Below are 7,820 nucleotides of genomic sequence, written 5' to 3'. Positions count from 1 at the left end.
CCGACCGATGATGCATGCCTCTCCATTGCATCTCAAGACAGCAAAGTTTGATATCACAATAATGTGGTCATCAATAGTACAACAATTGTCCCCGTCATATGTGGTTAACGTGAACTTGTGCATTGTAACCTTGCGGTACTGTGGACCCTTGCAATTCGGTAGTAGTGGACCGCGAGAGTGAGAGCGTGAGCACATGACACCCTGTTGTGCTGTCTGGGTTGCTGATGTACTCCCTCTCTCAGCAAATCTGTTATGCAGCTGTTCCAGAGGAGTACCACTTTTTCGTAGGTGGCGCTTGAGAAACTTCATATTATTTTCAAACGCAGACGCGCTGAAACAGTCCAGGGGTCCACGTTGCTTCACGTCATTTGCCAAGTGGACACAACAATGCACGTTATATGAAACGTGATGTGCCCCATAAAGCTTAGCAAACTTACCAACAAAGTGCTGAAGAAGAGACTCTGCATAGCCAGCATGGTTCTGACAGAGCTCCTTACTGGACAATATTTGTATTGCACAATGCAGAGTGACAAAATTTGTGTACATGTCATTAGGCAGGAGATTTCGCAGAACACACGGCCCAGTGTACAAAAGAATCATGCGGAATTCTGTGGCCTTCCAACGATCAAGTTCGCCAATGGCTCTAGGCTTTCTGGCGAACTCCTGTGGAACATGCGCTTGAAGTGCCACATTGCGTTCAGAGAGAATGCATCTATCAGCTGGGCCCAGTACACACCTAGAAGATGCAACCCACAAATTCAAGAGCTTCCGCATTACACCTAAGCAGATAAGGTGCATATAATCAAGGGGAGCCACAGAGACACAGTCAACAGGCAACTCCGTGATAATGCTCGTTCCCTTGTGGTGGTCCGTGTCATGTTGGTGGCGAAAGCTATCGTCAGTTCGTAATGGTGCTTTCATGTCTAGGAAACACATCCTGTTCACCAAATATTTTCCCTCCACAGTGCACTTCGGACAACCAGATCGTGCATTATGACCCTTTATGCAAAAGATGAATGCACGTGCTGGTGCATCACAAACAATGCCGTCAAGAACAATATCGCAATGAGTGCCATTAATCGTCAATCCCTCAGCAATCAGTGGCTTCAGTTCATCGATCAGTGGGGTAAGGTACTCATTGGCTGACTGAGGTTTCTCAACTCCGGCATAAATCCCAACCAGAAATATTGGATCTGTGTCAATCCGAACAAGACACTGTATCGGCCACAGCTGCATTCCGCTGCTCTTACTGATGGGTAGCCCGTCAAAATTTAACACAAGCTGTACTACTGATGGCACATCAGATATGTGGCCTAAAACTTGATGGAGGCCATTAGAAAGCCCAAAATGACAGTACCTGCCCTTGCCCATTTCTACAACCTGCGATGATGTGTTTCGTGGCGTGCCCAATAGTGTTCTAGCATCACTCGGAAACTCAGTATGATGAATCTTTAATATTTTCAAAAGATCAGTCAACGCTACTTGAGTAATGTTGTGTTTGATTGCCCACGTTCGTATCTTCGTAAGCATGCCCGGGTCACTTTCTACTTCGCTAGACGAGGTCTGTGAGGAGACGCTTCCCTCAGCAGCACTCGGATGCGGTAAAACCTCGTGACTTTCAATATCACTTTGATGTTCTTCGGTAACATCAGTAGATCGGATATCTAACAACTGATCCTGTCTGTGTGAGGTCGAAGGCACTGCCGCATCTGGAACAACGGAAGACGCCGCCGCCACAGTAGGAATATGGGCTTCAACACAAACCTCAGAAGTAACATGAGGGTTAGTTAAAGCATGTGCCTCATCTATACCAAAATCGATAACATGCAGTGTCTGTTCAGTACGACGGCGCGCCATGTAATAAGGGTACCTTTTGTCTTTTACTTTTGGCATGGCGCAAACCGAAAGTGTAGTCTCAAACGCCAAACGACACTCACAGTTAACCGAAAGAACCGCAACAAAGCGGGAGGTAACTCACTGATGACGATGTGGCGAACCAAACCGAAAGAAGCAAACAGCGACAGAACCACAGCAAAGAGTTAACGTTAAACGCAACGCGCGCAGCTTTCGGATTTGTAGCAGTATGGGTAGTGGATTGCGTCGATCCTCCTCTTGACAAGCCTTGGTAATGATGATGTTCTTGTTAATCCAGCGCATACCTGGCGTGAGAGATGAGGAACTAGAAAAGAAAAAAAAAATAAGTGGATAAATACGATGGTGCCTGCAGATCTGCAGTTGGTACAAAATGTAATAGCTTTACTTTTACCTGCCTTTACCAACATATCAGGTTCAGGTACGCCTAGGCCCTTTGAGATCCCAGGACAGGCTCCACATGTTATGCGAGTTATGAATCACGTAAGCAAAAAAAAAAGAAAAGAAAAATGTACGCAATAGGCTCGTAGAGAACCGATTGAGGAATAAGGAAATATTCATCGATTCTACAGAATGTGGTAATTTTGCTAGGGGGCGCAGTGTACCTTTCACAGAGTGGCTGAAAGTGGCTCAAGCTACCGGCAGTTCCGAAGGGAAAAGCCGCAGCCGCAGTATCTATCCATCCACCCAAGATGGTAGCACGCAGCATGTCGGGTATATAATGATGCCATGTGTGTGTGTTATGTGATATAACAGGTATATCAACGCGAACCGACATTCGCTTGTGTTCTGTAAGTCTCCGCGTTGGTTTCCTTATCTATATTTATTCACATGCAATGCAGCATTAGCAAGGCCGGCCACGAATGCGGTTTGGCATTCCGGCTCGTTTGAGGTAAGTTTCATCGATCGATGAAGCGTAAAAGAAAGGAAGAGTAGGGATAGCAAGCGAGGTGAAATATGAAACTGAGCAGGGCTTTCTTGGGAATAACTATTCGCGGTATCATATACTCCTGTATTGTTTTGTAATGAGGGAATCAGCTTGTCCAAAAATGTTTTTGTACAATTTCCAGTGAATTCTTACAGCATACCGGTGATCAAGAAAACCTCAATGAACGCCTATACCGGCATGTTGCTTGTTGCAACCTGATTTATCTTGAATTACATTTACTATTTCCTTTGTGCAGCCTTTGCAACTGTGCTTCGCAAGCTAGAAAGATGCTAGCGGACACCGTCGAACAGAACACAAAAGCAATGGAAAGGGGCAGGTTCCAAGTTCCAGTGAATCAAGAATGGTAGGTGCACGATTATTTAAACAGAATATATGAAACACTTAAAGAGCGAAGAATAAAAAATTTAGATACTTGCATAAAATAGACAGCAAGTCTGTCTGTTCGTTTTTTCTCTTACAAAGCAATGCACAGACCAGCATTGGCTGGATTCATTCCAGTGGATCATGCTGGACTTGACCCACTAACTTTTCTTTCTATATCTTATAATGTTATTGATGACTTTGTATTTCAGCAGAATTAAATAGCAGTGCTTTTTTCCAAATGTTAACATTTGTGCAAATGTTTCAGTCCTTGACCACAAATATATCTGAATGGATTTATCGTTTACATAGAACTTCACGTGAAATCAAGGTCCCTCCAGGGGTACACGTAACACGTGAACAGCTCCTGTACGGGCTGCACCTGACAGATTTGACTGCTAAAGCCAATTTATAATATAAAACTACAGGAGATAATCAGAAACTGCAAGAGCGAACACATCAAGCAGACGGCTCTTGTCTCACTCCTCAGAACACTGTATTTTCGAAAAATATCCGGAAAAGTGTGGTTTACCCAGAAAAGCCCTTGCAGAAACCTTACCTTGTACTGCGGTGTAACCAGTCAGAGTAATTTACAGTGAGTGGGTATAACCAGTAGTGACGCAAAATTATTGATAGTGGACTTTCAGAAAATCATCGGGGCGAAGATAAAAATAGAGAACAAAAGTGTCTCACCCATAGAAGATACAACTCAGAGCAGCTTTCCTTCCAACACTGCCCTTGACCTTCTATAATACCACTTTATAGTGCTTTTATAATACGGAAAGATCAAGTGATAGTCTGTGAATTGAATTTACTGCAGCATTGCAGGCTCATGAGCGCAGTGGTTATTATGAGTATTGCTGCTTCCATTGCATCGTTCATACATTGCTGCTTAACGGAAAGAACATGTGTCACATCTGATTATGTAGTATGATGATCTGCAGAGCATCTGATCCTGGGTAGTCAACTATAGATTGTTTTGAAAATAAAAATTGTAGATCGTCAGTACATCGATAGTTCTGCATCACCAATAACCGGGTAGATCCCACTGACTAAAACACTGCACACACAGGTTATGGCATCCTGTGGTACACCGCAACCGTGACACATCATCTCATCCTGCATAGTATTGTTCCTGTGACAGTAATATGGTGATATTTTTCCCAGGTCAGCCTAGCTGCTGCTCGGGGTAACACCAACGATAAAGATTCCCCTGGCTACATGGCATTGCCTCAAATGTGTTGCCTGCCTGATGAACCTGGAAAGGCTTAAAGGTGTGTGCAGCACAAGTTTTTTCATGTTATTCATATGTTTGAATCGCAAGCCTTTTCTTGTTTGGTACTTGGCTGGTTTCATCTCTTCCAGAATATTCATTTATACCCTCGCTGTTCTCTTACCTTTCAAAAAACACCAATTTCGTTTTTGATATGCATGTAGCACCAAAGATGCAGGGTAATAGAAGAGCTGCTATGAAATGCTCATCCGGAAGCTCCACACGCTGGGAGGTTGACCAGGCCATGGGTTGATCAGCCAGTTAGCATATACCTTTTTCTATGAGACAAAACAATGTTCTCCAGCAGTTCTTCCAAGCATGAGCTGGTTCGCAGATTCATTAGTCAGCTGCTTTTACCATACATATGTGACGAGCGAGGATCCAGAACAGGGCGAACTGACTTTCAGTCTCCTTGCTTTGCTCGTTGGTCAAGCACAGCAGGAACGTGTGCTTTTTCTGTCAAATTACGGATGAAATTTGGACATATCTGACTAGCATCATATTTAAGATTTCACCGTATTTCACATGACACAAAAACAGAGGCAAATTCAAAACCTGCCTCTTGTGCAATGGATATAATGCACGTAGCGAATATGTATGCTGAGTACTGTGGATCTTTCGGGATCTCAGAATGGCAGAAGTGCGCGTGTGCAGGCGAGCTGGTACATTGTAAAATGACGATAAAATCTGACACACAGAGCAGAAGAAGACAACAGGACACATTCTCATAAACTCGTTCATCTCAGAATGGCACTGCATACGTAGAGATCGAGCCAAGGGTTTCACCATACTGAAATGCCAACCAGCTCACATACTGTGTGCTGGAACTAGCCAGATTTGCATGCTCAACTATCCAAGTCACAACTGACTATTTCCTCCATTTACTGAAAAAAGTTTAAACACTGGCAAGGTAACATTCATTATGACGTTCGCACAACTGTAAAAAAATTACACGACATGCCATAAAACTTGCCGATGCAGTGAGAGTGATGCAACTTTTACCCCTTTTCTCATAACAGTCCAGAGTACGCTAGTTATTTGGGAATAAATAATGTCAGATATGTGGAGTCAGTGATAGAAAAACACTGCTGACTGTACTTCATCATGTGTACCCAAATGTATCGTTCTGACCAGAAAGAAGAAGAAATTCACACCCGCGACTGTGATAGAATAGCATCGTTCGTGTACAATGATGTATGAACATGCAATTGCATGCTCGTATGAATTGGTTTTGCGGAAAGCCAGAGGTCTTCCAGTGCTTGTCCGCCCTCACTGGGAAGCAAAGTGTTTTATTTTCATTTTCTTTCATGACAACTGTTGCTCTCAGAACTTGTGACTAGTGCTGATGTTCATCATGGGCACGGGAATTTTTGTGTAAAGAATTTCAGTAAAAACGAGGTCAGAATGATTCGCACTTGCTTGAACTTACATGTAATCGGTCCCTCATATTTTTCGTTTTTGTACGCAGGATTATGTAATGCAAATAACTTTATGTGCAATTGTAGTCCCATGTTAAGTGATACAATATTCGTGTAACTGCACATAGTAATGCCTGTTTCATGTGTCTACTTTTCTGCGTTGTAGGTACACATGCATATGCTGTATGATTACGACAGTGCGGAAAGGACATTGTGGAAGTACAGATTGTCGAAGAACAGCTCATACACTACATACACCAGAGCTTGAGGAAGACATGCTCACTCTGATTAATTACCAAGATTTTTGTTGGATTTCATTTCCAACAAGCCCAAGTACTATACAGGATGTTTATATCGATGCCTTGCAGAATTGTTTATAAAAAGCTATAAAGGCAGCACAGATATCATTTTTGCAATTGAGTTCTTACAGCCAGCCGGACATATTCTCAAAGAAGGTATGCAATCCTGTTTAGTGTGTTTTTTTCCCCAGTCTCAGGGTTCGTTATGAAGATGCAATTACAAGTTTGCCAACTACCTACAATTCATTAATTCACCCCATTTAAGTAGGGGATTTGAGGCAAAAGCGAGAGAGGAGAATGAGACACATCGGAAGCCATTCAGCATGTAGGAAATCGCGAAACACACATTTGCATTAAAATATCCATCCCTGCATCTTGATGTGCAAATGAGCTGAAACCACAGCGACTTGGATTGCAGGGAGCACACCTGTCAATTGACCACATGATTTGGAGCAGTGGAGATGATTCGAGTAGGCCAATCTGCTGGCAAGATAACCTGCCTTCCGGCCCTGATAAGTGTTCTTAAGTCTCAGGACAATCCCAAAAACGATCACAAATCTGAAGTCGCCGGCCATCTGTGCGTAGGGTTGCATTACAGCTCTGACCAAAAATATATTAACTGCCCTTCCATTACATTTCCCGTTGCACACTGATCATGTTTCCAAAGGATGTGTTGCTGACAATGTACGTGGAGAAGGAGCGCATGCTTATTTCCAAACTGTACTACCTACTTGCGGAAAGGAAGCACATGACCTAGTTTCCACATATCTCATTATGCGCCACACTATCGGAGACCCCACAGTCAATGCGTGGACTGCATTTTTTGCTCGTGGATATATATGCTAGAGTGTCCCCGTTTCGAGACCCAAGGTGATTCTGCAAGTTACAATTACCATGACAACGACGACCTACCCGCAGGTCGACGTCATGCGTGGCATTGCATGAGAGAAGCGCAGGTTTCGTCGTCTGCAATTTCGGCCCATTGGCAAATTCCTCGAAAACGACATTTGTTATTCCGAATGAAACTTTGATGGTTGTATGTGTACAGTGCTGGCTATGTTTTGGAATCACCCCGGCTGTATGAGACTGTCCGTTTAAGTAGGGACGTCCAATCACTTGACCCAGAGGTGCACTTTATCAGAGCATGAGACTTGTGTAGTGAAGCGTGAAATCTGTGTGATCATTTAGCCATAAGCAATAAACCATTTGTGTGTTGTAAGCTGACTCTCGTGCAATGATCTTCGTCACTTAATGGCCAGACAGACATGCACCTAGCTATAATGTGCTTATTTGGAAAAGCAATATGCTCGTATTCACTTCAGGTAAGCTTGCACCATACATTGCAATGTTAGTTTCGTGAAGAGCAGCTAATATTGGTGTGCACATGTTTTTTTTTTGCCTGGTGATTACTACCTGGTGTATATTTGGTGTGCAACTTGCCACATGTGCTTCATAATGATTTCGTACTTGTTCAATGCTCCAAGCTGTGTTACTGTGAACCTGCTGTACTTCCCACACAAAAGTATGCATGCGTTCAAATTTAAATTTGACGTCCAGGTAGGATGTTGTCTGGAAGTCCCAGTGACGTACTGCATGACATCCCAGCTAGATGAATCTGGGACGTTTTTAGAGACGTACTAAAGACATTT

At 43.3% G+C, this 7,820-nt stretch overlaps 1 long non-coding RNA gene across 1 annotated transcript; it reads left to right on the top strand.

Moving 5' to 3' along the window:
• Positions 1–3,059: 3,059 nt before the first annotated feature.
• LOC135373494 (uncharacterized) lies at positions 3,060–6,210 on the top strand. Its single transcript, XR_010416492.1, has 3 exons — positions 3,060–3,164; positions 4,349–4,455; positions 6,039–6,210. It is a non-coding gene; the product is annotated as an uncharacterized LOC135373494 (long non-coding RNA).
• The last annotated feature ends 1,610 nt before the right edge of the window (positions 6,211–7,820 follow it).

Source organism: Ornithodoros turicata, unplaced genomic scaffold, assembly GCF_037126465.1.
Source record: "Ornithodoros turicata isolate Travis unplaced genomic scaffold, ASM3712646v1 Chromosome25, whole genome shotgun sequence".
Taxonomy (NCBI): Eukaryota; Metazoa; Arthropoda; class Arachnida; order Ixodida; family Argasidae; genus Ornithodoros; species Ornithodoros turicata.
Note: the sequence above shows the minus strand (reverse complement) of the source record. Positions and strands in the feature narration are given on the sequence as shown.